Source organism: Patagioenas fasciata, chromosome 8 (assembly GCF_037038585.1).
Source record: "Patagioenas fasciata isolate bPatFas1 chromosome 8, bPatFas1.hap1, whole genome shotgun sequence".
Taxonomy (NCBI): Eukaryota; Metazoa; Chordata; class Aves; order Columbiformes; family Columbidae; genus Patagioenas; species Patagioenas fasciata.
The window spans coordinates 21,059,724-21,086,595 of NC_092527.1; the positions used below are offsets into that span (position 1 = coordinate 21,059,724).

The 26,872-nt window shown below is 40.7% G+C and overlaps 1 protein-coding gene across 12 annotated transcripts in view; it reads left to right on the forward strand.

Moving 5' to 3' along the window:
• Positions 1 to 26,872, forward strand: part of USP54 (ubiquitin specific peptidase 54) — a 102,207-nt gene that overhangs the window by 21,977 nt on the left and 53,358 nt on the right. For 7 of the 12 annotated variants that reach the window (XM_065842924.2, XM_065842932.2, XM_071811837.1 and 4 more), the window contains exon 1: positions 11,813 to 11,948. The exons of 2 other annotated variants lie outside the window; for them this stretch is intronic. The gene's annotated coding sequence lies outside the window, so the exon portion shown is untranslated. Of the gene's footprint in view, positions 1 to 3,191; positions 3,264 to 8,474; positions 8,497 to 11,812; positions 11,949 to 25,833; positions 25,878 to 26,872 lie in introns of those variants that run through there. 3 more of the 12 variants (XM_071811835.1, XM_065842930.2, XM_071811836.1) reach the window with 3 other exon arrangements.

The window sequence follows — 26,872 nt, forward strand, 5'->3', positions numbered from 1 at the left end:
TCATTTTAAGATCATTGTTGTTGGAAAATTTTATAGGTATCTGATGTGAAAAATAAAGGCTAACAAGTCAGTCAGTCCGGTGTAAAATTTTTAGATACTTTGAATTCTCCAATCCTTTGTGCACATACTACCATGCTAAACTATACTTCTCTGTTACTCTTCAGCAGTATTTCAGTGCAAGAATTTTTTAGGGCCTAAACATGGATTATGAGATGGATATGCCTACTTTCACTGCCTACTTGAACTGTCTCCTTGCAATAGAAATAAATTGAAGTTTGTCTTATGTTAGAAACTTGGCAGCTAAGTGCTCTTAAATGACACTGTATTTATTCAGGGTACTAAAAGGATATCGAAGTTATTTAGGCTACTGCGATTCAGAAAAAATCCAGTGGTCTTTACATAAAATAAGGTTTAGAAGCTATTTTGTTGTGATTACAATGTGCAAAACAGAACTGAGTTGTACTTTTAAGTCTTGAATATTCAACATTGGCAGTGGATAGCTATGTTGGATGGTAATATGTATAAATTTGTAGGTTTAATTTAATAGCTGTATCTAGGGGAAGGCAAGGCAACACAGTAGCCTGGACAAGCAATAACGCTGCAAACATGCTACAGACAATAGTCAATCTGTCAGCCGCTGAGAGCCGACTTCCAGGCTGAAGTTGCAAAGGCGTCTCTGTAAGGGTGGGAGCTCAGTGATCAAAAGGGCACCAAACAGGATGGGTAACAATCAATCAACTGAGGGATTTTTTTTTTATGCGACATTATTTTATTGAGGGAAGAGTGTACTTATATGTATTTAAATTCTACATTCAATAATATAAATAATTAGGATAACATGTTATAAATAATATTTAAAATAAAATCCCACTGCTTGTTTGCCACTAATATTTTGGAAAATGAGATGCTGAATTGAAACTAGTACTAATGAACTGACAGCCTAGCTTTTGACAAAAAGTGTTTTTATAATTATGGTGTAGAGATAACTGTTTTGATTGTTCCACAGTCTCTCAGCTTAGAATGAAAGATAAAAAAGCAAGAAATTTTCTTTTAATGCTTGAGTAATAGCTTAGAGAGCTGAGAGGATGAGATCTCCTCGTTCCAAAAGTGTTTAGCATTGGTGCTTACCATCAATATTAATTTAATTCAGATTACTCTAAAACCTTTTTTTTAAGTAGGTAAATAAAATAACATCATATAATTTCTGTTCATGTGCAGTTTGAGATTAGTATGAATGTGAAATTCTATTTTAGAAAATATGCTATGTCACATTCACCATTTTCTGAAGGATAGTCCTGATTATTTGGTATAGTAATCTTAGTTAACTAATCTCAGTAAAGCAGAAATACAGATCTTACCAATACTCAGAAAAAGGGGGGTGGAAATAAAGGTTTAAAAATGAAGAAAATGTTTTTAGGTATTTGAATGCCTAAAATGCCAGGAGGAGAAAGGAATGATGTCTGTAGGGGAAAATGAGAGTAGAATGTAATTTGAGTATTTTAATAAATGTGTATTTTCTGGTATCTTCCTTATTTGCAAGAAGCAAAATTTTGTGTATGAGGCTATAATATATTGTGTTAAAGCATAACTCAGCCTGTTCCTATATGCAAACCAGAATGGTATGTCTTCTTTTCTGCTCCAAATGCTGCTCTTCAAAAGGCTGACACTGGTTTTGAGTGCTGGTGGAATCCATGCATAGAAACAAATAAAAAGGGTGACTTTTGCAGAATCAAATAATTGTTTAGAAATACCTGTAAAAGGTTAAGTAAAACCTTTATGATATTAGTTGGACAATGGGTGATACGCTCCTTTATTACTTCATCTTTGGGGTCTAAAAGGAAGAACTATCACTGAAAGCACAGAAGAGAATTGGGAAAGTAAGTAATATTTGTTGATGTTTTACAGATCAGGAATTGAAGCTGACAGAGATTGATTTGCAGGAAGTTGCCCTGAAAGGTGGAGGATGTGGCCATTAATCCTGGTAGTTGGCCTAGGCCATTGACTTTATGCTAACAGTAATGAAAGAAATAAAAAAAGTGCCTGCACGGCTGCAGCTTGAGAATTCCCAGCCACCTCGTGGAGATGTAAGTGAGGCTGCTGTGTTTTCTTGACCGAGTATATGGGAATACAATGTTTCCTGTATGGTTTAGATAAAAATTGGAAGCATGACACAGTATAGGAACTACTGTGTGTCTGTTCACATTTGCTTCTTGAATAGGAAATTTTAGTGTTCCTAGCTTCTGTTTAATTCTTGTCTCTTCCACATGTAATGTTATTTGCCCAGCTGAGTGGAAGTGATGCGGATACTGATTTAAAGGTCTCTTGTCCTCCAGCAGATTTCCTTAGTAGAGAAGATGACTGGGCAGGGTAAGAGGACAGTTGATTTTGATTAAGGAAGAGAATAGTGATAATGGTTTGATTTATCCCAGCTACATTTCGGGTCGGTCTCATTTGCCAGGTGTTGATCGTACAAACTAAACAGTTACAAGTTTTGTGCCATGTTGAGTTGGTTACTTCTGGCAGGAGTACAGTATTAACATTAAAATAGTTGTTCTGTATATGGTTCTATACATGCTCCTGAGAACAGGCAAGCCTCCCTTTGCCAGTTGTCAAGCTGGTACTGCATTTTTTGGTGTGGAAGAGAAGAGTTGTGGCCTTCAGGTGCTTAAGAATTGCTGCCGTTTGGATTCGTGGATGGTGAGTGTTGAAGAGGTAAAGCCCGTGGCGGCCGTGGGCCTTCTAAAGAAGAGAGCTGTGAAAAGATCTGGAGTACGCTGCTAAAATCCCCAGCGGTAGGGTTTGCTCACCCAAATTATTTCCACTAGCAGCGCCCTCCCTCTGCGGGGCGGGAGGCAGCGAGCGCCCGGCCGCGCTGCCGCCAGAGGTGCCGAGGGCAGAGCGCATCTGCGGGGACCTGCCCGTTTCCAGCAGGTGCAGAGGAGGGAGGCCTCGGGCGGCCCCCAGGCGGCCCTGTGTTTCCAGCCTGCGGGCTCTGGGTGCTACCCGAGCGCGGCCATTGTCGTTGCTGCCCGCTCCTGCCCGCCGACCTTCCCCGCCGCGGCCGCGGCCGCGGCCCCCCCCCGCGCTGCCCCTTTAAGGCCCGACCTGCCCGGGGATCAGGTGCGCGGCCGGAGCGGTGACGTCATGGTGCCGGGGGCGGGGCCTGGCTCCCGCCGCCGCTCCCGCGCTGCCCGCGCCGCGGGACGGGGCAGCGGAGGCTGCGCACGTGCGTGCGGGGCGGTGGCTCCGGGCCCGGAGCGCGGGTGAGCGAGCGGCGGTGGCGGGACGGCGTGGGCAAGGCAGCTGGGTGCCGGTGCCGGGAGGGGCGGGCGGAGGCTTCTGGGTGCGGGTCCGCTGCAGCAGGTGTCGGCTTATTCTGTGTTGTGCTGGATGAGCAAATGAAAGATTTTCTCCTTCAGCAAACTACATTGGAAAAATGTGCTGTGTGCAGGGTGTTCAGTTATTTGCAAACATAATGCTTAGCCTTTTTTGTATAGGGACACATAATATTACATGCCTCATTTGTATTTACATGTTTAAACTGTTGCTGAGATAGCAAATGAACGCCAAATATTGCCTTAGTTGTTACTATTTCTCATGGTGATGAATTGTGCTGTGTTGCTACTGTCCTTGGTAGAAGGTGCTATGTTAAATTTCACTCATGATAAATCAAGGCACTTCAAGACACCAGACTTTGGTGTACAGGAGGGATGTAAGGTGTTTTACAGTTGCTCTTCCTCCCCTCACAATGGAAAGATGATAGCCCACTTGTATGGAGAAGAGTAATGACCGTGCCCTTTGCCAGTTAGGTAGGAATGGGCAAAACCCCTGTGGAATTCACACCACTCAAATCTTCATACATGCAGGAATTGCATTTGCCAGTTTTGATGAAGAAAGGCAAAGAATTGATTGTGGCTTTAGTTGTGTTTGGTTTTGTTGGGTTTTGTTTTTGTTTGTTTGGTGTGGTGTTGTATTTTTGTGTGGCATTTTTTGGTTGTTGTTTGTGGGTTTTTTTGTTTGGTGGTGGGTTTTTTTTGTTGTTTTTTTGTTTGTTTGTTTTTTTGTTTTTTTTTTTTTTTTCAATAAGGGTAGAGGAGACTTTGCAACCTTTCTTTGAACATTCATTTAATTTCCATGATGAGTAGACTTTTATATTTGCAGTTCTGATTTCTGCCTAATGTGTTCACTTTTCACCAGATAAGATAACATTGGCAGAAATAAATAATGGAAAAAAAATTCCTGCTCAAGGGAATTATCACATGAAGATAAAGTTAGCAGGGGGGCCTCTGTCGTTTTCTGGGTAGCAGAAGGATGTGGCAAAGTAAAACAAGGCTTTATCAGGCTTGACTAGAGGAAGGTCTCTGTGGTATTCTTATGCTAAAAATGTAGGCTAAGACTTCCCTTTGAAGTCTTGAACTGGAAAAAGCCCATCTCTACCAGATCTAATTTCTGCATTAGATTCCAAAGCAGATTTAGTCTCTAAATCTACAGAGCAGCATTCTGGAGTAACTCCTCATTAAAATAAAGAAAAAGGCTTTTATATATGGCCATATGTGTTTGTTATGATATGTACTATTTTTAGTTTTCAGTGCACACCTATTAATCCATCTTTCTTCAGGTTTCTTTTACCTATTGCCTTGATAGTGTTTCAGTCTAATCAGTATGCAACAGATGATGTTTTTACTCTCTAAATTTAGCTGCTGATGTTCTACACTAGTTGATATTCTGTATTGCACTTTGTAGTGGGCATCCTGCATGGATAGATGGGCTGCAACAGCCTTTGTCCTGGAATGTGTGTTGTACCAGTTGACTTATATTAATAGTGTTTTGGTTTTGTTTTTTTTTAAGGGGTGAAATATGTTAATCTAGCATGGTTTAAGACCAACAGAGTCTTTATATTTAGGTATATTAATTTATACTTGTGCTTTGTGTGTGCCTCCCACCTGGGGAAGGGGATCCTCTGAGTGAATGTCACAATGCTATAATGTTTAATTAGTACTATTTTTTCACACTCTTACACAGAGAGCACCAGGGGTCTGTCAGAAGCAGATTTGTAGTCCAAAGAGGTGATGCAGCTTTAGGATGCCAGGCTAAGGTGAACAAGTAAGTAATCCAGGACATAGTAGGATTAGGCCACAGGGTGAAATCTGGTCAGTTACTTGTCTACCTGAAAATCTCTTTAACTGCTAAGTATATTTTTTCATTACAGCACCTATTACTGTAATGGATGTGACTTTCCATAGATTTTTGGCAAGTGTCTCATTGTTTCCTCTAGAAGTCATCAGCTGTTTCTTATCCTCCTCGTTGATGTTTTAGCATCTTAACCCAATTTAAACAGCCCTCATGTGTGATTGTACTGTACTATTGGAAAGGTCACTGGATTTTAAGCATCTGCAACAACTTTTGTAGGTGCATGCAGTTTTAAGAAGTAGTGGTTGTTTAATTAAATGATTAGAAAACATTTCAAGGTGAAAAGAAAGATAACTTAAGAAATGCAGCTAATTCCCCTCTTCTTTCTAATGGCAGATTTTCATAGAGAATTTACTTATTTTAATTTGCAGTTCATAATTATTTTAAAATATTGATGTCTCCCCTGCCCCCCAAGATTGGGGTGATTCCTGGGATCACTTGTGTCACTGACTTTTGTTTTCAGCTCTTCTAATGTTGTGATATGGATTTAAATGCTCATGATTTGACCAAGAAATTTAATTTTATAGTTTGATTAACAGACACCTATAACCTGGTGTGTTACTTGTACTCAAGAAGTCCTTTTACCATCTCTTTTTGATAGGATGTTTATGAAACATTCTTTTGGCTCTGATACACATGCTGAGATGGAAGTCACAGAAAGCAGGATGGATTAAATGTGGTGCACTGTGTTTTGCAGTCACTGGGAATAAGTATGCAACAGAATTGCTTTTCTTGGTTTTGTTTTGGTTTTAGGAGTGTAGCAGCAACAAGAAATGCAGTTATTTGTGGTATTTGTGGGAGTACCTCTTTGGTAAAGAGTGCTATTTTGGTTTCTACTTGTGTTTGGTAACCTTTAAACCCTGGCTGTTCTGTAGACTCCCAGCCCTCCCAGTACTACAGGTAAAACTAGTTCGAAGTACTGGGTTGGAGTTCCTAGATGCAAAAAGTCAAAATGCTAGCAATATGTATTCATAATGATGTGCTCATATTACTAATGCTTTAATTTTTTTCCCAGTATTTCTTTTGTTTTGAGTCGTCTGCCAAAAGGAAGACTGGTTTCAATGATGAGCACTCTGCCTTGTAGTACATACACATAAGAAAGAAGATGGACAGCTTTTTTCAGTGAAGTGGAAAATATTGAGTGTGTATACAAATGGTTTGTATATACAGACTGTTTTTATTCTTAAAGTTGTAAATGGGCCAGATTAATTTGTCAAACCATAAGGTTTGGTAATGGAATTAGGGCAATAGTGTTTTTGATAGCTGAGGACTGGTCTTCATATACAAAGGAACCCTTTCCACTTCACTGCTCCTAAGCTTATTTTTAAAGCTAGTTTACATTTTGGTTTGGACTACAGACCACAGCTTGTCAAATGATTTAACTGGTGCTGCCACCGCAAGCCACCCTACACGATACCTGTGAGGCTACGCAGGGAACACTGAGGAACAGATCTGACTTCAAACTACTCTGTCCTGTCTTTCTGCCTGATTGCTGTTTACCCTGACCAGCTTGTCTCTGTGACCACATGAATACTTGTTTTGCCCTATTGAAAAGGGTTGTGCAAGGAAGAGAATAAGCAATTGAAAGACTGGAAGAAAGTGGAAGGCATAAAAACTCTGGCCACGTATCAGCCAGTCTCTTAATAGTCTTGGAAAGTATTTCTGATTTTCTGTTGGTAACTACCAAAACAACAGTATGCTCAGCTATTTTTAGAAATATTGTGAAATGACAAAAAAAGCTTTTTGCCCACCTCATAATTTACAAGCTACTTGAATAGCTCTAGGTAACCTGATTTTAATAAAAGAATAGCTCAGGTGGTAAGGGAGAAAGCAGTGTTGATTTTTATCACTTTTCATTATATGGGTCTGTTTGGCTTTAAGGCTGTGTCGAACCTACCAAAGCAAACTGTGTTGAAAAAGTAAAATCAAGATTTTGCTATCCTTTCCCTGCCCTGACGGTATTTAAACAGTTGTCTTGCCATGTGGAGAAGGTCATCTGAGTACAGTGTATGTGTTTGCCTAATATGTTTGAACACATTGCCCTAAAGTTTGTTAGACTGTTGTTAGATATTTATTGGCTTTTTTCCCTCCTCTTGAAAAATGCGCTGCACTGCTGATGTGGGAACATGAGTTTCTCTTCCTCAACCTGCCCTCTTTGCCCTTCCCACCCCCCCAAAGAAGGAGATTGTTGATGGTCACTGCTTTGTGTCCACTTCACAGAATTTACTTTTTATCTCAAAGGTTTTCAATGAATGGGGCAAACATCTGTTTTCAGACTTCTCAGAAGTCCAGGGGATGTGTACTGTAAATTAAAAAACAGTGTCCTAGAAGAATGCACTTACTTAAGGAGTCTAGAAAAGATTAAGTGGGGGTTTTAATTTGCAGCGGTAGTTTTGAGCTGATCTCTCCTGGAGTGCAGCGTGACATTAACCTAGTGCAGGTTCACTGCGGCTGCTTTGGGAAGGAGCTGGGAGGGCTGCAGATCTTGCTGCGTGCTCCTGCTCCCCCCTTGCCCAGCCATGGTGTGGCTGCTCTCGGTTGAAGTGGCTCATGCAACCGGCTTGCAGCTCAATGCAATACTCCGAAGCGCTGGGAGCGTGAGGCAGGGGAGAGTAAACAGACTGACATGGTCTGGTGTTTCCCACAGTTAAATGAGCCACACCTTTAGTCCCTGTTCCAGATTGCCACACAGGCATCTGACTGCAGATGGAGGGGCAGCTTTGTTATCTAGGTAAGATAATCTAACTTCAGGCCACTGTCAAGAGGCATTGTTCACCAGGCCTGCTTTGCTGAATCCTGAGTGAGCTAGCTGATGAAAAAAACCCCATCATTTTTATTTCCATTGGTTGGTTGTTGCCAACTTACTGCCCTATACTAGCTCATTTTGCAGACCACCCAGTGTTAGCAGAAAGGGCACGTGATGGCAAACAGATCCACCCTGGTAGCAGCTGGCAGGTTGGTTCATAAAACACACTGGAAGTTACCTGTGCAAGGAATTAGAGCATATACACAGTGTCTTGACTTTGATGGCAAAGCTCATAGAAGAAGCTGCCATGGCTATTTCTCTGCTCCTGTTGTCTTTGTAGTTTGCTGGTCTGTGTTATGCTTGTTAAAACTGCTTACTGTAGGACTACTTTGTATTCTGAATAACTGAAATTATAAAAATAGCCCCCTTCATACTTCTATTTTCTGCTTATTTTTAACCCAGATTGTTTTCATCATGCAATTTGTAATGTGGTCCTACACAGGCTGCCATCTGCAGAACAGATCATCAGATGAGAACCAGGAGCAAGTGATCTGTGAAAGGTAGGCAGGAACTTCTGCAACCAGCTTCTTTGTTGAAGCCAGTCAAAAAACTACATCTTTACCACATCACACTTATTCCTGAAAAATTTCTTCGTGTAGAGAAACTTATGGTATTTAAACTGTACTAAGTGTGCTGACATTTACAGCTCTGTGAGTAGGAGTGCTGTGGTGGAAAATTATTGAAAGGTGAAGGGAAGGGCTAGTGTAGCCTTTGCTGGATAGGAAGCTACATGATATGCAACGGCAGAAGGAAACTGAAATCATATGACTCTGCAGACATTGGGAAGAGAACTGTTTTCAGTCTTGAAAAAATGGTTATTGCAGCTCTCTGTCATCTATACTTTGTTTCTTCAAAATTTTTTTGAACTTATGCTTTTGTCATTTTCTTAGACAATCTCTCTTTATCTTGCCAACCGTGAACGTATGCTGTAGGCATACATGCTTCTAATAGATAGGACTGTCTGCAAATACATTTCCTTCTCAGATTGCTGATCTCTCAACCAAAGCAGAAAAGCAAGGAAGGGAGGGAGAGAGAGAGAGAGAGAGAGAGAGAGAGATTCCAGGCTTGTTTCTGTGGCTTTATCTTGCCTGGTTTTCCTGCCTCATTTGGGTCTGAGGCAGCGATGTGGATGGCTGTGTAATTGCTAGCATTGCTATCAGGTCCTAGTAGCCCTAGGGGCTCAGTGCTTGACCAGAGCTGTTGGAGGGTTGCTGTGCTGTCCTAATTTAGGTGAAATGTTAGAAGAGTGGAAACATTCTTTTTTTCCATCTTTCTTCCTGTTCTGTGCAGAAATGTGGTAATTGCTCTGAATTCTTTCTTAGCTTGGTGGCAGTGAGTCAGACGCTTAGCTGGTGTGTTTGGCAAAGCTTTTGTAAGCGCAGCAGTGCTGTGCTGCTCAGCTGGGGATGTGTCCCCTTGCTTCTGTTTGGGGCGCAGAGCCCTGCGTGCTGCCTGAACTGTGTGACCGTCAGCAGTGGGGAGTGGAATCTTATTTTCTGTCTGATGCAGAGGGATTTGGTTTAGTAGTAAACCCCTTACCTGTCCTTTGATGTATGATTTTAAAAAGTTTTAATTTTAGGTGTGATGGAAGCAGAACTGCTCTTGCTTTGAAGATTGGTTCTAGAAATAATTTTCATGCTTTCTTCATGCACTGAGGTACTGAAAAACTGGATGTTGTTTAGACAGGTAATTGTTAGTCTTCACCGTCTGTGTGCTTAGGGACTGTGTAAAATGGTGTCAAAGCAGGTATTTGAAAACATCCACAATTTGATCCATACTTGTAGCAGTAACTCAATTACGTGTGATCACCTGAAGCATTTTAGCAAAAAGCTGAGAAAGAGTTCTGAAATGATGGAAACTGAGGCTGAAACAAATAGGAATTTGTAAACATCAGTACTACAAAACTCTTGGTGTTACTGATTTAGGTGCTCCTGCCATTTTGTGAGCCTTGCTGCACACCACCTGGGTGAGGAAATCAGTGCAGTCATGGGAGCATCTCTGTGGTCTTTGTGTCTGAGGAGGAAAGGCAAATGCTTTGTCCTTTGGAATGAGGAGGAGGGAGTGTAGAGACTAGTGTGTGCTCTGCCAAGGGTCCTTGTCAGCCTCGGGTCATTGAGCCCTGGACATAATGCCACTTGAACAAAGGGACTTGCTAACTCTTGGCAAAGACTAGTATGGACATTTGAAATTAAACTTGCAGATTCAAGTAATGGTGCAAGACACCTGGAAGACTCGGTCACGCTTTCTATATGATAAAAATGAGGATTGACATGTTGCTTTTTCTTGGGAAAGGACTGTGTTGGTATTGCACACTGTACTTTTGAGTGGTTTGGCTTTCTTGAAACAAGCTGTTCGTGGAAAATGCTACAGAGTTAACGTGCTGCTTTAACCACAGAAAGCTGTGGAGCGGGTTTTGAGCCTACTGTGGTTACTGGACACTGTTCTGGTTTTTGTTCACAATTATGCCACTGTTAGTACACTTCAGTACTTTATTAGTACTTTAGTATACTATTAGTACACTTAGAAAATTGTTTGAGATTTGCACAGATAAATTAAATCTTAAGAGTATGTAGAAGCATCACAAGGTAGAACACTGCTTAGAGTATTGTGCCTTTGCTATATTTTTTCCTTTCTTGTGTAACTTCTGTTTTTGTCTCACCAAAACTCTGTCATTATGAAAACACAAATTTAAAAGTTGGCTCAGGCCCTTCTATCCTGAAAGACTGGATTGTTCTTAAGGCCAACCAATTTAATTGTATTCCAACTGTTTCCTTTTTGCATTGTTTGTTTCTATTAGGTAAATGATCCCACTGGGGATAGTATCTTCCCTACCTTGTATGGTCTGAAGCATTGTTATAATTCAATCTGATTCTGTTTGTTAGTATTACAGTGTGCTAGGACAGAAAGACAATGGTGTGCATTGTTTTTTGTAACATAACGAAAGTTTTCTTTAAAGTTATTTTGGTCTTGGATGTACAGTAACTCTCCCTGTCCAGGCTATGAATGTGACAATGTTACAAGAACAAATTGATGCTGAGTGCGGATGGCACCAGTGTCCTGGAGCTGTACTGTAAGAGAGTCTTGGAATAATCATATAGTGATGCTGCTTCTGAGCTTCAATCACTGAGCTTATGGGAGGTTTTAGGGGTAGGAAACTTTTTCTGAACAAGCCTCTTTTTTCCTTGATCAGTATCACTGTCTTTGAACCACAGGGGATGGTTCCAGGAATTGTCCTGCAATAATTGTTCTTTGAAAAATGCTTTTAAAGTTGCGTTGCAACCGCGGGACTCTAAACTGAGGGATCAGAACTGAAGCCAGCTTTTGAGTCCCTTGAATTTTATTTATATCAGATGGCTACATGTCACTCCTGGTTATCAACCCCTCCTAAGAGAAAACAACCTTCGTGTTTAATTGAACAGTTTGCAGGAACCTCTCCAGTTCACTTGTTGCGCTGAGGTGAGCCTGGCCTCACACAGAAAGGTTGCTGCTGGAAAATGAAGTCATTCCTTAAAGCCCTGTCTCGCCCTCCTCTGCCCTGATCTGCTCTCCTTTATAGCAGGGTTTGGAAACCCTTCCTGTGTCCTGCCTGGCCCTATTTCTGAAGGAAGCCGTCGGTGGATGGGGCCAGGCTGCTGGCCTTATCGCGGCAGTCAGAGCTGCCCGCCTGGTGGGTGGCGGCAGGGCAGCGCTGCTGTTCGAGCCAGACCTTCCTGTGCTGAGGGAGGCCCTTGTTTTTTTGTTTTAACAGCTTCCTATTGTTTGAAACAGCAGGTTGTCCCCTCCCACGCTATTCTAGCTCTTTCCTCCTCCCTTAAATAATTTTTCCATGCAAGTGCTACTCAGAGCAGTTACTCTAGCAGTAAGTCTTCTCAGTTTTCCCAGCTCGCTCCGATCTCCAGATTCTGTTGCAATACCAGTATAGAGTTCACGCAATAGAAGGTGGCTTCTGAAGGTACATCTCTCTGATTTTTAAATCTGTTGTTTGAATTTGGTGTCACCACATCACTGTGACGTGACTGTTTTTTCGATTGAATCCAAGCTGTTAAAGAAATTTCCTCCTGTATATGGTACTGAAAGGTAGAAAATATTGCTTTTCAGTGTGGATTGTCTTTGTTTCTAAGATGCAAAGAAAGAGTATTGCTTCACTTTGTTAGTAGTTTGCTTTTCAATATTCTAGTTCTGCTGTCTGATGCTGGCTTATATATGCACGCTGTATTTATGTTCTACTACCTGTGTGAAAGGTGCATTCTAAACCATAAGCTGCCTCTGGTCCACTGTACTGTAGCTTCCTCTGGCTAATAGTATCTATGATAAATCTGAATATTAAGCTGGGCAGAATCTCATCTCACCTTAATGTTTGTCACAGCTGGAAGGGATATTGGCAGTTCAGTTCTCATCCTTGTTACTTCACAGTATAACTATTATCTAGTCAGAAGCTTTCAGGACTGTTTTTTTTTGACAATTTAGATGCAGTTTTTCTTCCCTCTACTTGCTGATTTCTTTATTAGAAAGTTGATAATTCAATGAGGTATTAAAAGGTAGAGCTTTTTTATTATTGTGTTGATTTGTGGAAGTCAACTTGCTTTGGCTGGCTTCCTGATCCCCTGCCTTCTGTAAAGTGTGTTGTTTCCAAAATAAATAGTAATTATTCAGTGAATTTTGGAAGTATACCACTACTATTCCTTACTTCTAACTGCTTCAGCTTAACATGACGTATATGTGTTTAAATTTGTAGATTTGAAAAAAAGCACAAACTATTTTCATACATTTGATACTAAACAGAGGTTTTAATTCCATAAAATGATGAATCTGGTTCTAGAGTTTGTCACCAGAGGAGGTAGGGCTGGATGTATCATTTGCACTGCTCATCATTCAGCATAATAAACACATTCTGCCTGCTCACATGCATTCCGCTTTTTTTTTTTTTTTTTAAGAAATAACTTCTTTGTACTGGCAGTGTGTTTTAGGCTGGCTGATACATTGTTGATAGTCTGCCCAGGCAGGGCTCAGCTGATCTATAGGTGGAAGAGAAAGTCTGTTCTCCTTGCCCTGGCTGTAACTTCTTGATGAGTTGATTCAGCTCACTAAACCAGTAGGAAGTAAAGCAAGTCCCTCTCCTCTGCTCTTCCCATCCCCCCCAGATTGCTAATTTTGTGAGTTGAATTTGCTCCTGTGAGCCAAAGGGCAGAGGTGTTAACTGCTCACCCCAGAGCACCAGTGTGGAGAGAGCGGGGTGCCCTCCTCCCTGCTTTGGTGGCCCTGAGATTTTGAGTTCGTTTGTCCATATGAAAAGGTCACTCTCAGACATCCCCTGTCTGAGGTGATGGGTCCTTTGCCTAGTATGTTGTACTTTGTTATACTCAGTGGGAGTTAGAGAAGCCTTAGGGGATATTTTTTTGTTTGTTTGTTTTTTGGTTTTGTGTGTTTTTTTGTTTGTTTTTTGTTTTTGTTTTTGTGGGGTTTTTTTTTCCATACAGAGAAGCATTGTGGTGGACATACGGGGGGTTTGTGTTCATTTATAACGCAGTTATGCATATAGGTTACAGTCAGTAATCTCAGAGTTTTAGGTGTCTTACAAACCCAAGCGGGCTGATTCTGGGCTGGAGTGTTCCTCATCTAAGGCCAAAGAAACATGACAAACAGCCAGAGGAGTGAAGGAAGCAAGCAGACTGTGGTGGCTGTCACGATGAACAATGGTTTTGGCATACCTGCTGCCTTGCTGCTGAGCTTCTCCATGCTTGGCAGGAAAGGAATGATTTGGAGAATAACCAGATAGTTTTGTAGATGTTTTTGGTATGTTTCCATCTTCTCCAGGGGAGAGAAAACAGAAGCACTTGCTTTATAATGTAACAAATGGCTGGTGAAGCCTGGCACCATCAACTTTTGGGGCAGGATTTAATAATTCACTTACAAATGGGAAAGTCAATATTATGTCAGACCTGAGGGCCCTTAGAAGTGAATGCAGAGTGACTGACATACCACAGGAAGAGGGAATAGTGGGATATAGTCAAAGCAATGTGTTAGAGAAAATTATGCTCATGATATCCTTCTGAATAAATTTAAACATATTTACATACTTTTATTCAAGAGAAAGTTTTTCTAGTAATCAAGAAGCAAAATGACGAGAGCTGGAACAAATACATTTGTAGGAAGGTTTCGCAGTACGACACAGTTTTGAACTCCACCAAGAGCCGAGTGATGTTAATCAGCTGCTGTTTCTCTTGGGAGTTGTCACAGATGTAAGATGCAGGACAAGATTACTGTTCCCAAAAAACAGTGTGTCACAGCCATGTCATTTCATCCATTTTCCAGTTGCATCTTTTCAGGTTCTGATGTTTTGGATCATAAGAATATTTTAACTGATGTATGACATTCCACAAGTTTTCTCTATGCTTCTGATATACTCAGTTCCACAAAAGGATGTGTGTTACTATTCCTGTCCTAGCTGGTGAGCATCTGGGTCACCAGAGTATATTGGAATGGGGAACTTGGGGGGACTGTGAAAAAAATGAGAGTGCTAAGAAGCCAGAAAATCTTCCGTCTAGTCTAGCAAAGAATATACATTTGGCACCGCAATTTAAGCTCAAGCTCACAGCGCTTTAGCTTAAATGGAGTGACTTCAGTCCCGATTGACCAAAAATGTAAGATTTTTCCAGGTCAACCACTTGGTTGCACGTACACACACACACACACGTATGATTTATTTTACTTTCTTAATCGCAGAGGAAGGATGCACAGACTTTTAATCTGGATAGAATATTCTTATTTTTTCCTGTCTCCCTTACAGGTGTGTGTATAAGGAAGTGTTATATGTTGTAATGCTGGCTAAGCAATGGATAATAATAGTAACAGTGCATCTGAAAGCTTTCTTCTAGTATTGAATGCAAATTTTGTAATTAATTTCTCAACAATCATTTATTGTGGTGTAATGAGGTGACTGAAAATACCATCATGCTGTGGTAACCCTTCTTGTAAGGATAGCTTTTACAGATGTTGCTTTCCTAGATGTCAGGTGATTGTTCCTTGAAGGCTGGTTATTCTGAGGGAAAGGACTTTTAAACAGGACAATGTTTGGTTTTGTCCTTTAATTGGTGATGTTCTGGATCTGTTTCTGTACCAAGGTGCTCAGACCCTCTTCTGTCAAACTCGAGTTTATGTTCCTTCGGCAGCTTTTTGTGTTGCCAGTGTGTTGTCTGAGGAATTCTGGGGGAAACAAGTTATATTGTACAGTGTTACAATGCCCGGAGATGCAAGTCTGGAGAAATATCAACAGGTCTTGTCCTAACGGGATCTGGCAAGAGGAGGAGTGGGCAACATGTGGCTTGTGACAGTGCTGTACAGCTGGATGGTGAGGGCTCTGTCCTGTGCCCAGCTGCAGGTGGTGCTGGTGGGAGGGTGGTCTGGACTCGGTGCTGTGGCAAGAAGCAAGTCGCAGAGACCATCTGGGGTTGCCACAGCAGGATATAGAAATCTCCACAGGTTTGAGGTAGACATATCTAACTCTTTTCCCATGGTGAGCTCCTGAAAGACTGAAAGGGTTTTAACATTCAAAATGCCAAATTTTATTTAAATAAGTACTAGAAATTTTGCTTTTCAAAAGAGAAAATTCCAAAGAACTAGGGAAAACAAAATGGAAATAAGCTTGTGTGCAACTTTCCCACTGCCCACTATGTCTCTGCTTCCCAGCCTGTCAGCCACTGAGTGGCCTCAAATGTCTATCAGAAATTTTGTGCCACGTCTAAGGGCAGCTGTACCCTGCAGCCCCTGGAGCCCTCTCCTTTGAATGCCCTTGGTACCTCCCCAAGGGGGACAGGGCAAGATGGGGCTGTATCCCTGCCCAAGGGTGCTATGTGGCACAGCCACACTCTCAAAGGATCACACACAGAAGCAAGAAAGCAAACACATAAATAGTGTCATCCTAAGACCCAGTTACATCTCCACACCCTGCTGTGCAAAGTGGACTGAAAGAACCCTAAAGCCACTGTCATCTTGTGCCTGAGACCTTTCCCCAAAGCTTTTCTCTACTCCATCCCCAGCCCTGCTCCCTGAGGCACTCTGCTTGAAGGGATGAGACACATGACCTTAGGCTGGTTACATCTCTCTAGAGGGGGGAAAAAAGATGAACTGAGTACACAGAATATAACATAGCAGTTTAGGATGCTGTGCTTCCTAAATTTCATGTATTCTGGGCTGGACTAAGCCAGGAGCTATGTAATCCTTTGTGCTTAACCTTGCAGCACTCCTGGGAGTCACTGTTGGAAGGGTTTGTGGTTTCTGCCAGACGCATGTTCTCTGTAGTTTCACGAGTGGTTTGGGTCAACAGTGCGGGATGAGATTTATGAGAGTAACGAAGTAGCTGCTTGTTTTTCAGTAGAGCTCAGGCCCGCAGCAGCATTGAAGCAGTCGAACTGCTACTGAAGGAAATTAAATTGAATCTCTGAAGTAAGCTTCCTTTTATTTACAGTCCAGGCTGAAATCCTATTGTCAGAAGTTGAGCAAGGCTGCTGTTTGCTGTGGCTGCTCTTTCAGTGTTGAACTCAGTGGCTTTAGTGTTTTTTGTGGGCTCAGTACTTTGCAGTGCTGTGAGGGCAGGCCTTGTTTTTGTATATGAGGGCGTGTGTACACACCCTCAAACTTGCTCTTTTTCATTCTGTTTTAAAATAACAACAAAAAAGTTTTGTAAGAGTGTCTTTCTCTCCACGTAAACAAGTTGGTTAAATGTATTATAACTTCCCTGGGCACTCAGAGAATTCTGTTCTAATTTAATATTTGAAAGGCTTCTTCCAGTTGCAAACAGAGGAACTCTTGCGAACTGCCTCTTTATGCTCTCTTTTCTGCCAATGAGAAACCTGCAAATAATTTAGAAAGGCTCCTTTCATGGTATATACCTCCTCTCAAGCACTTTGGGTTTTTTTTGTAGAGAGCTTCTGGTGCCACTCAGTAGTGTCATGTCATTGCCCGGCAGAGAAAAAATATATCAAAGCTGTTGACATCATTCTTCTTTTTCTTACCCCAACACCCAACTGGTCTGTTCAGCTTGTATTATTCTGCATTTGCACAGCTTCTGCTTCTGTGACCCGTTAGGACAGAGCCTGCTTGTACTTAACAAGAGTCTCTTTCATGCTTTGTGGATCTCTCCAGGCCACAGCAGGACACAAAATAATCCCTTTTGCATTTGGTAGTTTCACAGTACTTTTCTGGCAAAGATGAAATAACCTTTTTAAATGAAAAAAAAAAGCAATATCTCCAAAAGCCTAGTTTTGATACAAGGTGATTGTATCGGTTTTGCATTTTATAGAATGAACAGCAGCTTTTTTCTCTGTCAGATCCCAAGATTTTAAGATACTAAAATCCGTAAGGAGAGAGTTATATAAGTTTTTGAAATCAGTATGGAAGTAGTTCCTTATGGTACCATTTGATAAGACTTACATAAACAGTCTCTTTGAATCATGACTTAGAAATTTGAATTCAGACTTTCAATTCAAAGAGGCCAGACTTTTGTGAAAGTTCATATGCATATCTTATGGCTTCACCTTTTAGTTCTAACATAAAATGGAAGATCTGTATTTCAGAAAGCTTGTTTATAGGGTACAATCTGCTTTGCACACATGAAACTTCCATCTGTGTATACTGTGTGCATTCTGTAACGTTTTAGTTTCTGAAATGTATTTCTGACAAATATACTGTATACAAAAGTCAAAGTAAGTAATTTTTCCTGGTCTAGCCATCTACTCAAAATTTCACACAGTGAAATAAGTTGAACTGGATTTGAAGGCCTTTCTTACAATTGCTTCATAAAAAGATATCAGGGATTTTTTGTTCTCCAAAATATTTGTTCTAGTACATCTTTCAGAATGTCTTACACCAGAATAATTTAAGTGGAATAACTTGTCTATTTGTAAGAGGTTTCTTAATGAAAGTAAAATTTGGGGTTACAGAAGTAGTCGCATGTCCTGTTATACAAGGGCTCCTTTCCTGTGATTGCAGGAATCATTATGTGACCTTGCCTGGATTTGATGTTCAGCTGTGAGTTCAGGACTGTTGTGCATTCTGTTGCCATGATCATCTTCTTTAAAACATACAGAGCTGTACAAAATGGCCACTGACTTTATGGGATTGTGCTGGACGGGGGCTGCAGCTGCAGGACGGAGGTGCAGGGTGTCCGTGGCTGTCGGCTCCCAGCCGTGAACAGCCCTGTCGGGGCCAGTCTGGTCTTGGGGTGCCGGAGCCGCAGGGAGCCCATGGGAGTGTACTACAAATGCTTCATTTACTAGTGGGAGACGAGCACTGTGTGTGAGTTTGAGATGTAATGTTTTGAAGCTGGGTCATGTCTATTTGCTTCCTATTTAAAAAATGAAACCAAACAAACCAATTAAAAAAAAAAACAACCAACCAAAAAAATCACAACCAACCAAAAAACTAAAATACAAAACCAAAACTAAAAAAATGAAACACATCAGCTTGTACAGAGAGTCTTTTCCTCTGTAATTTCCCTGAATGCTTTGATCAGGTGTTTTCTTGTGCTGGTCTACTGATTGTACAGAAAACAAGAAATCAGACTTTGAGTTTTGCTCACCCTGTTTATCTGCTCCAGGGTATTGGTGTGGTCTATGGTATCGTGGTATGTCTCCCCTCACCTTTTTGTTTGTTTTACTCTTCCCATATGCTGTTGGAGATGGGATGTTTTGATTCAGTAAGCTTTTTTCTTGTGGTGTGTGCAAGTGTTTATCCTACTCAGGTTCTGAATTCTTTGGTGGATTCTGCAGGGAAAATGCTTCTGTATACAAAGCCAAATGAAGCAAAAATGAGTTTCCCTGTTCTTGTTAGTTATGCTTATTTGTCTAAAACAAAATAGTAGTGATCTTAAACCCAAGTTGAGATTATTAACTGCTTATGCATGTGTGTGCACACTCGTGATTCTGCTGAAGTGTTATTTATAGCTGTACAGTACAGATGACTGTTTAAAAAAAGGAGTAATCAGCATGTTGTGGATGCTGGCTTCTTTATGTAGAAGTATTGATCTATATAATGTTCTGCAGTGCAGCAGAACTCCTGCTTGCCAGTTTTAACAAGGCAGGAAAAAATGATGTAAGCATTTAATACTGAGGACCCAGCACAGGCACCTTGAACTGCTACTTACTCTTTCTTTACTCTCTCTGCCTATGCTTTGAGTTCCTCTGTACTGCCTTAGGTTTGCACGTTGGTATGTTACTTGTCTGACAAGAGCATGAGTGTTATAAGTAATCTTGCTACATGATAGTGGTGGTATAGATAAAACAAAACACAATGAATTAATAGTTTGAGAATAAGATGTACCGATTACTTTAATACCAAATACTACCCTGAGCTAAGAGAAACAAGGAAGGAATAAATGCTTTTATGGTACTATCAAGTATATTGTCTGACCCCAGCTGTTGATGCTGAGGGAGGTGGGAATTTTGTCTGTCCACCCTGTGTGGGGGTTTTCACTAGCCAGTGGTATCAAAAAGTCCATTTTGTGCCTGTGTTGAGGAAACTGATTTCTGCCCTGGGTGTTATCTTCCCCCTTGAGCACCACCTGGAGAGATCAGTGCATTGCAGTATTTGAGATTCTTAATACATCACCAAAAAGGCCTATTTTTCCACCCAAAGGCTGTCTAGCTCTTTGGTCAAAGTCTGTTACTCTCAATGTGTTGCTGCCTTTGCTTAGTCTGTGTTGCCTTTCCTTTGAAATTTAAGTACTAATGGTGCTAGAGTTCTGTTTGCTTGCTTTCCTGTAAAATCCTTTTGTTTGCTTACCTGTGGTTTTTATTCTATGTGGATCTGTGTGTATTAACACATTTTCAGTCATTTCAAACATTACTGAAATTGAGGTATAATGAAATAGAATTTAATGTAACAGGGATTCAGGGTACTGTAATGTGAAGAGCATATGATTTGGAAGTTGATCGCCCGTGGCTTCTGTTTTTAGAGGAAGGAAAGGGGTGTGAAGATTGACAGGAGAACTCATAGTTATAACAAGGTAGCTGCTACAGAAGAGACAGAATTTTTTCTGAAAGTTTTTTTGATGCAGTTCAGCAGCGAAAGTCTGCAAGGTCAGGAGAAGTATTACAGGATTGAAAAAGTTGTCAGTCATTAAACCTTACATTGCTGAATACTACTGACTACTTCTGAATGCTTCTAGGAACTCTTTAGGCATTGTTGGGCTGGGATTTGCAAGCCCAGGTAGAAAACTTCTGTAAAATACAAAATTTTGCAATCGATCTGGACACTGAATCAAATACTGAATTAATCTTAAAGCTCCCCTTTGGAGAGTTAAGGTGAAGATTTGGAAGGGGAATAACTGGCAACAGGAGGCTGGCTGAGCATTCACTAGAATCAGACCAGAACCTTCCATCTCACCATATGGTTGACAGCTGCACTGTTCCTATTTGTTGTGATTTTCTGTGTTACACAGGACTGATTGGTGATATTTAACTGGTTTTGAGCACTTGCATAACATTTGAAGCTGCCGTGTTTTGCTTGCTTATCTGAACTCCACAAGTTTCGCCTGGAGTGGGGTGAAAATCTGGTTTCACCCTACCCTTCTTCCTTGTGAAATGTCCAACACCAAGCTTAGGGGTAGGTAGGGTGCTTTTGAAATACAAGTTTGGAAGAATAAACCTTGTATTACTTTCTACATGAATTCTAAACTTTAGGATAAGCACTTCAGAAATGCAGGTCTGTTATGGTGAAGGCTATTATTACCATGTACAGCAGTCTTAAAGAGCTGGGTAACTGTGGAGATCTGAAGGGACTGCAGAGTGTTTTGGAATGGTTTGAATTTACTTCAGCCTGGACAGACTTTCTTAATTTTATATATATTCCTTCCTTCTTCAACTGTCAGGGAAAAGTTGTTGAGATAACAGATCCTTTGGGTTGTATAACAGAAAGGGGGGCAGCTGCTTCCGAAGGATTTTGGAAGTGGGACACAAAGCTGCAGGCTTGTCTGCCTCCCCATAACCTCTGCAGCAAATGCACGTGCTGAAAGCACCGTGATGCATGAGATCAGTGTTTATTAATACCACGTTTTTGATATGAGTAAAGGTTTTATCTGGGGAGTGCAATGTGTTTTAGCAATAAGCACCACACAAAGTAAATAACACGGCCTTTGCGTTTCTAGTTCTGACCTCATCTCTCTCATTGTTAGTCTTCAAACAGAAACCCTTTATTATTCAATTATCCCACATTGTGCTCTTATAAATTGCAGTCTTTGACAAGAGATCCTTTCCTTCAGAAACTTCTAGATTGTCTTGAAGGTCAAGTTATTTCCCATCAGAAAAGGCTCTAATGCTGGCTTTAGATTTTCAGAGTTGTGTGATTGGCCTTTTTTTTTTTTCAATTGTAATTTGCCTTTGAATGGTTGTCATGTTGTACTACAGCTCTTTACTGATTGTTTGAGAGCCGACTGGATACTTTAGGTATTTGTAACTGCTTTATGATAGTCTGGACACGGCTGCCCTACTCTTCTCTCTCTTGGTAATGCTATGGGATAAATGACATTTCCACTGTTTCAAAAAAAGGTCTGTGTGGATGTTGATTTGCACAGAAGGCCGGTGTTTATCAGCTCATGTCTGTCTTTTGAGAAGGGCCACAAAAATGACTGCTAAGACTTTTTAAACGTGGAGAAGCGCCTGCAGGCAATTGGGAAGGAGCAGAGGTGTCCCCGTCGAGCTCAAGCAGGTAGAAGTTTCTAGGCCTCCACTATCACTGAACTTTCTGCAGTTCAAAGGCAATGCAGCTTTTTTTACTGAGACAGATGCTCTTTAAATAGATTTGGCTGACTGTCAGGCTTAAAATCAAATGATTCAGATTAGGTAAGTGTTTGCAAGACTTCATGTTAGTTTTGTAATAGTCAGAAGCATTTTGGATGAAGAAGATGGAGAGCTACTTGCTATAAAGAATATCTTCATGCAGTAGAAAGCTATACTTGACACCAGCAGCTTGCAAAGTCTCACTTTGGGGTGTTTCTGCAGAACATGGTTTCTCTATGCCCCTTGTTGGCCTAAGCAGTTAACAGGAACATAGAGTGGGTTTATTTTTGTTTTTCGTGGGTTTTTATTGGTTTGAAAAGTTGGTACATGAACATATTCTTTCTTTACAAAATAACTTGTTCAGTTTTCTCTCTCCGATCATTGTAGTAGCAGTAAGCTGCCTGCTAGTTCAGAAATGCCAGCGTTACCACTTCAGAGCTCTATTCCCAAGAGACAATTTAGCCCATCAGTACCCTGCCTATGGTTTCTCCTAGTGGTTGGTACACTGTGCAAATACCACGGTACTGGCTAAAATTACTGAAGGTGTAGTCAAGAATGTGTGTTACCCAAGTTTTCTCACTGTTCTATCTAGCCCCTTCAGTTTTGCCTTCCATTATCTTGTGGTGGTCTCAGAAAAGGCCTTCCCAATGCCTTCTGGGAAACCCGTGTTGTTTGTTAGAGGCTTGCTTTACCTTTACTCTCTGAAGAAGTACTTCTGTGGATTTGGGGAAACTTTTGGTTTTAATCTTCACTCCAAGATCATTTTGATGGTCTTTACTAGCAACTTGTAGCCTAGCATTTGGATGATTACTTTTGCATCAGATAAGTGGAAACATTTTCCTGGTGTCTGAAAGACCATTTACCATAACCTTGCCCAAACTTTGAGTATATATTTTCTAACATGGTTCTGTGGAGTTAGCCTAAGGTCTGTGATACTCGCAGCTTTGTCCTGGACTTTATAAAGCTTCACAGAGTAGCAATTGTGCAATAGCAGAATGAATAATAAGGAAGACTGGTATGAGTCTGTCGTGGGCATCAGCGGCACTGTCAGATGCTGTCAGTCAGTTCCTGGTTCCACCTGGTAGGCACAAGTAGCACAGAGCCATGTAATTTTGTGCCTTTAAGAGGAAGACTGACAAGTGGGTATAAGCTTGACAGCAAAAGCATCACTGGCTTCTTCTCCCCACGTCTTTCTCCCAGCATAGCAATTGACACAGTAAAAATGCATGCATAAAGCAGAAAGTTTTTTTTTATCTGTTGTCCCATTTGCACTATCAAAAAATTCTTGGAGACAGAGAAGAATGGAAATAACTGTACCTTTTTGTAATTACTGTCTAGGTGCACAAAGAAATCTGTCCAGTATTTCTGGCCAACTAAGAATCTCAAAAAGAGGAGACATCCTCAAGAGGAGGAAGTTATCCCTCTTTGGTTGTGCCACAGCTGATTTCTGTCAGGGATGTTTGCCTTTAAGATCACTGCCCTGTTCACTCTTTTCTTCATCCAGCCTCATGGTTATTCAGTAATGGGAACTTTTGCTGTCCCTCTATTTTATTTCGTGGTCTACAAGACTGAATTTAGACTGACTTGCAAAGCTGGCTGGCTACTTTTTCGGATGTTTAAATTGTAAACGAAGATCTAAATATTGATAGTTCTGCAATTAAACCTAATTGAATCCATTGAGAAATTAACAAATATTTTCATCCTCTCAGCTACATGGAGAATTTATGTTCTCAAGCCTCCAGTTGTAAAAACTCTTTCCCTTTAGCTAAGAACAGCCATGGGATCAGTCAAAGGGATGTTCCTGTGTTCCTTCATGGAAAGAGTTGACCCTGCCAGGAGCCTTCTGGGTGAAAACTTCAATGAACTCTATTGTCTTGGACCATTCTTTCTTAGCCGTTTCTCATCTGTTTTGGCTTTCAGAGGTGGACAATTTGCCCTCAACATCATTAATCTACTCCCTACCTCTGGAAAAGGTGGCAGAATCTTGGGGATGAAGGGGGCTCTTTTCTAAAAACACACACATTCACACATAGAAGCACTTACCTTTTTTCTGTGTTTTGACAGGTTATTCAGGAATAGAAGTAATGAAAAACGAATTCTGGACCTCTGCTTTTAGATTTAACAGTGTGAGAAATTGGTGGTTTCAGCCATACCTAGTGCTAAATGGGAGCATCTCCTTTGTTGTTTTAATTCTGCCATGTGCCTGGAATGTTTTATCAAACAATAGCCTAAAACACTTGGAGAGACATGAGACTGCAGTGAGAGAGGAGTGTTCCAACTTTTTTTCCCCTTAAAATGGACAGGGATAATGGGACCTTACCAGAGCGTGAAGGATGCAACTTGAGATGTTATGTTCCTATGTGATCGATTTAGCAAAAAAAGAAATGTGTTGCCAAACAGCGTGAATTCAAAGGAAGATCTAGAATATTGGATTTCCTTTTTTTAGTTATATAGTCTTTATATATATGTATATATATTATTTACACTATATAATAATGTTTGTATGACGCTATTATAAGGCTGTGCAACTTCTCAGGGTTATAGTTAACCTTTTTAATCAGACTAGCTTGATTAAATTTGTTCCTTATTCCAGTGAATAGTGTTCTTAATATGGTAAACAAAATTCAAGTATCATAAAAGTTTTAGACTTTCTGCCTCAGTTCATTGTGTTTCTAAGATAATGGTTTGAGTAATGAACCAAGAGCATCATTTATGCTTTGGCATCTGGCATTCCTCCTGTTTTGGTCACATTTCTCTATGAGTAAAATTGCAAGAAATTGGAATCCTGTCTCTCTTCTCTAAGAGTAGTTTTCTCAGGTCTGAGGGTTTTTTGGTTTGTTTTTTGTGTGTGTGTTCCCCCCCCCCCCCCCATTGTTTTTTGTTTTGTTTTTTAATACAAGAGTTATGTGGAAATGCAGTTGTTATGCTACAGCAGGCTGGGAAACCCCACTGGCAATGGAAACGTAGGGGTTTTCCTTGTATTCTTAAAAAGCTGTTGGCTTTTATGTGTTCTTACTAGGGGAGCAGTCTTTCTCAAAAACTTCTTTAATCAGAAATAAGATATGAAAATATTTTCTTCTCACTTAACTATATTATCTGAAGCTTGTGGCGTATCACCCAAGTGTTATTGTGATTTCATTTCTGAAAGTAAATTTTGTTTTTCGTTCTGTGGCTGGGTCCATTTACAAGTCAACACGATATTCTGGGAGCAGCAGCATGTTTGGAGAACACCTGCATCTGCTGACAGGCTTGCACAGGAATAGCTTTCCACTTCCCTTACGCATCACTGCTGTTTTCTTAGCAACTGTATGTTGAGTGTTTAAATTAACAGAGGGTTAACTTTTTCCTACTGATGGTTTGTCAGTGGTGTATACAAAGCAGGGTATTTTAATAATGGTGGTTGTTTTTTGCCAATATTCTTTTTTTCCTGCTTGCTTTTTGTTACCCTTTTTATGGTAGAGTGGAAGCTAAGTGGGTCTATAAATAATCTCTACAAATAGCGTCTTAAATATATTTCAGATTCATTAGGATTCCGTTTTGTAGCTATTCTATAACTTTGGTAAGTTTTTAGAGGTTGGCAAAATATGAAGCTGCCATATATCTTCAGAGATCTGGTTTTGTCATAACTGGGTGGTTACCAGCTTAAGTGTTTTCTCCTTGTTCTTAACTTTGCTAAGGCCATATAGCCAATTGAGCAGCCTGAACTCGCTCCTGTGAGCGCTCATAGCAAGCATGTGGTAAGAAGTCAGCTCTGCTAAGCTTGTGCAAATGCAGTGCGGGTAGTAAACCTGCATGCTTATTGGGGGAGTCCTGGACAGCTTGGAACAGTCTTGCTGTAATGACAGGCAAACTACAAAGCCCCTGATGCTTATTCCAAGACAATAAAAATCAATATAGAAAACATATTGACTTTGTCATAACTGAGACAGCTTGACTCTAAAAGGACCTACAAGTTTTGTAGCCCATTTTGAGAGCAGAATCTTGTTTTGAAATCCACTGAAGAGGTGCTGCTCAGAGCTGTGCATCTTGGGCATGTATTAGATTATATTTTCCATCTTGTCGTAGGTGCTGTGGAAAGGAGAAGACAGCGTGCTTGGCTCAGGGATTTTGTGAGTTAGCACAGAGCCTGCTTGCCTCTGCTCATTCCACACCGCGTTCTGCTCGTCCCTGCGGTGCATGCTTAGCTACTACACCTATTGCAAGTGATGTTGGTTCACAGAGATCCTTAAATTGCTGCTTGAAACTGAATTACCTCACCCAGTATGGTTGACTCATTAAGGGATTGAGCAAAGAAAGGGGGCTGAGGCTGAAGTTGCTTTGAAATGAATCCTGCATACATTCAGCTCTCAGGAATGTGGCATGACAGGCATGGTAATAGTCTGTATCTGCAGGCTTGCAAGCACATCTGAACATTTTGCATGGCACACTAGCAACCAAGAATATTCATTTGTATGTAGATATTTGCCTGCCTTACAGCAATGCTGAGACTTCATTAATATTTGTAAAATGAGTTTAATAGAAATACAAACAAAATATTACTAGAAGGTAATGGGTTAGGTTGCTCTAACACATTTGGAAATGTTGAGGAAGTTCTTCCTGTGTTTTGACAGGAGATGAAGAATTTATAATCATGTGGAAGGTGAAAAATGTGCATTCACAGGTAGCCAGGTTATCTTTGTAAGCAATTATTCTTAGTTAATTTTTGCAAATGCACAAACTCTGTGTCTATTTTGTAGTGATTTGATGCTGCAATTACTACTTCAGAACATGTGAAATAGAGTCATCTAGCTTATACCAGCCATAATAATTGTTATTATGTGTATCAAAAAGGGAAATAATCCTGAATGTCCCTGGAAAATATTATGCAGTTGTCTGTGAAGTAGGCTACCCTTGTGAGAACTTTAAAAACTGTTTTGTCGTGGATCTTTTGGTTCCTGTTTCTAGGAATTTCTTGGGTCAAATTCTTTTTTACATTTCCTGTGAGATGAGGGCAAAAGTGAAATTGTGGTGGCAAGAACAGTTGCACTTGAAGGATTCTTCTGGCTTCTTCAGAAGCATCAATGTCCTTTGGAAGATGATGTATATCACGTGTACCTAGATTAAG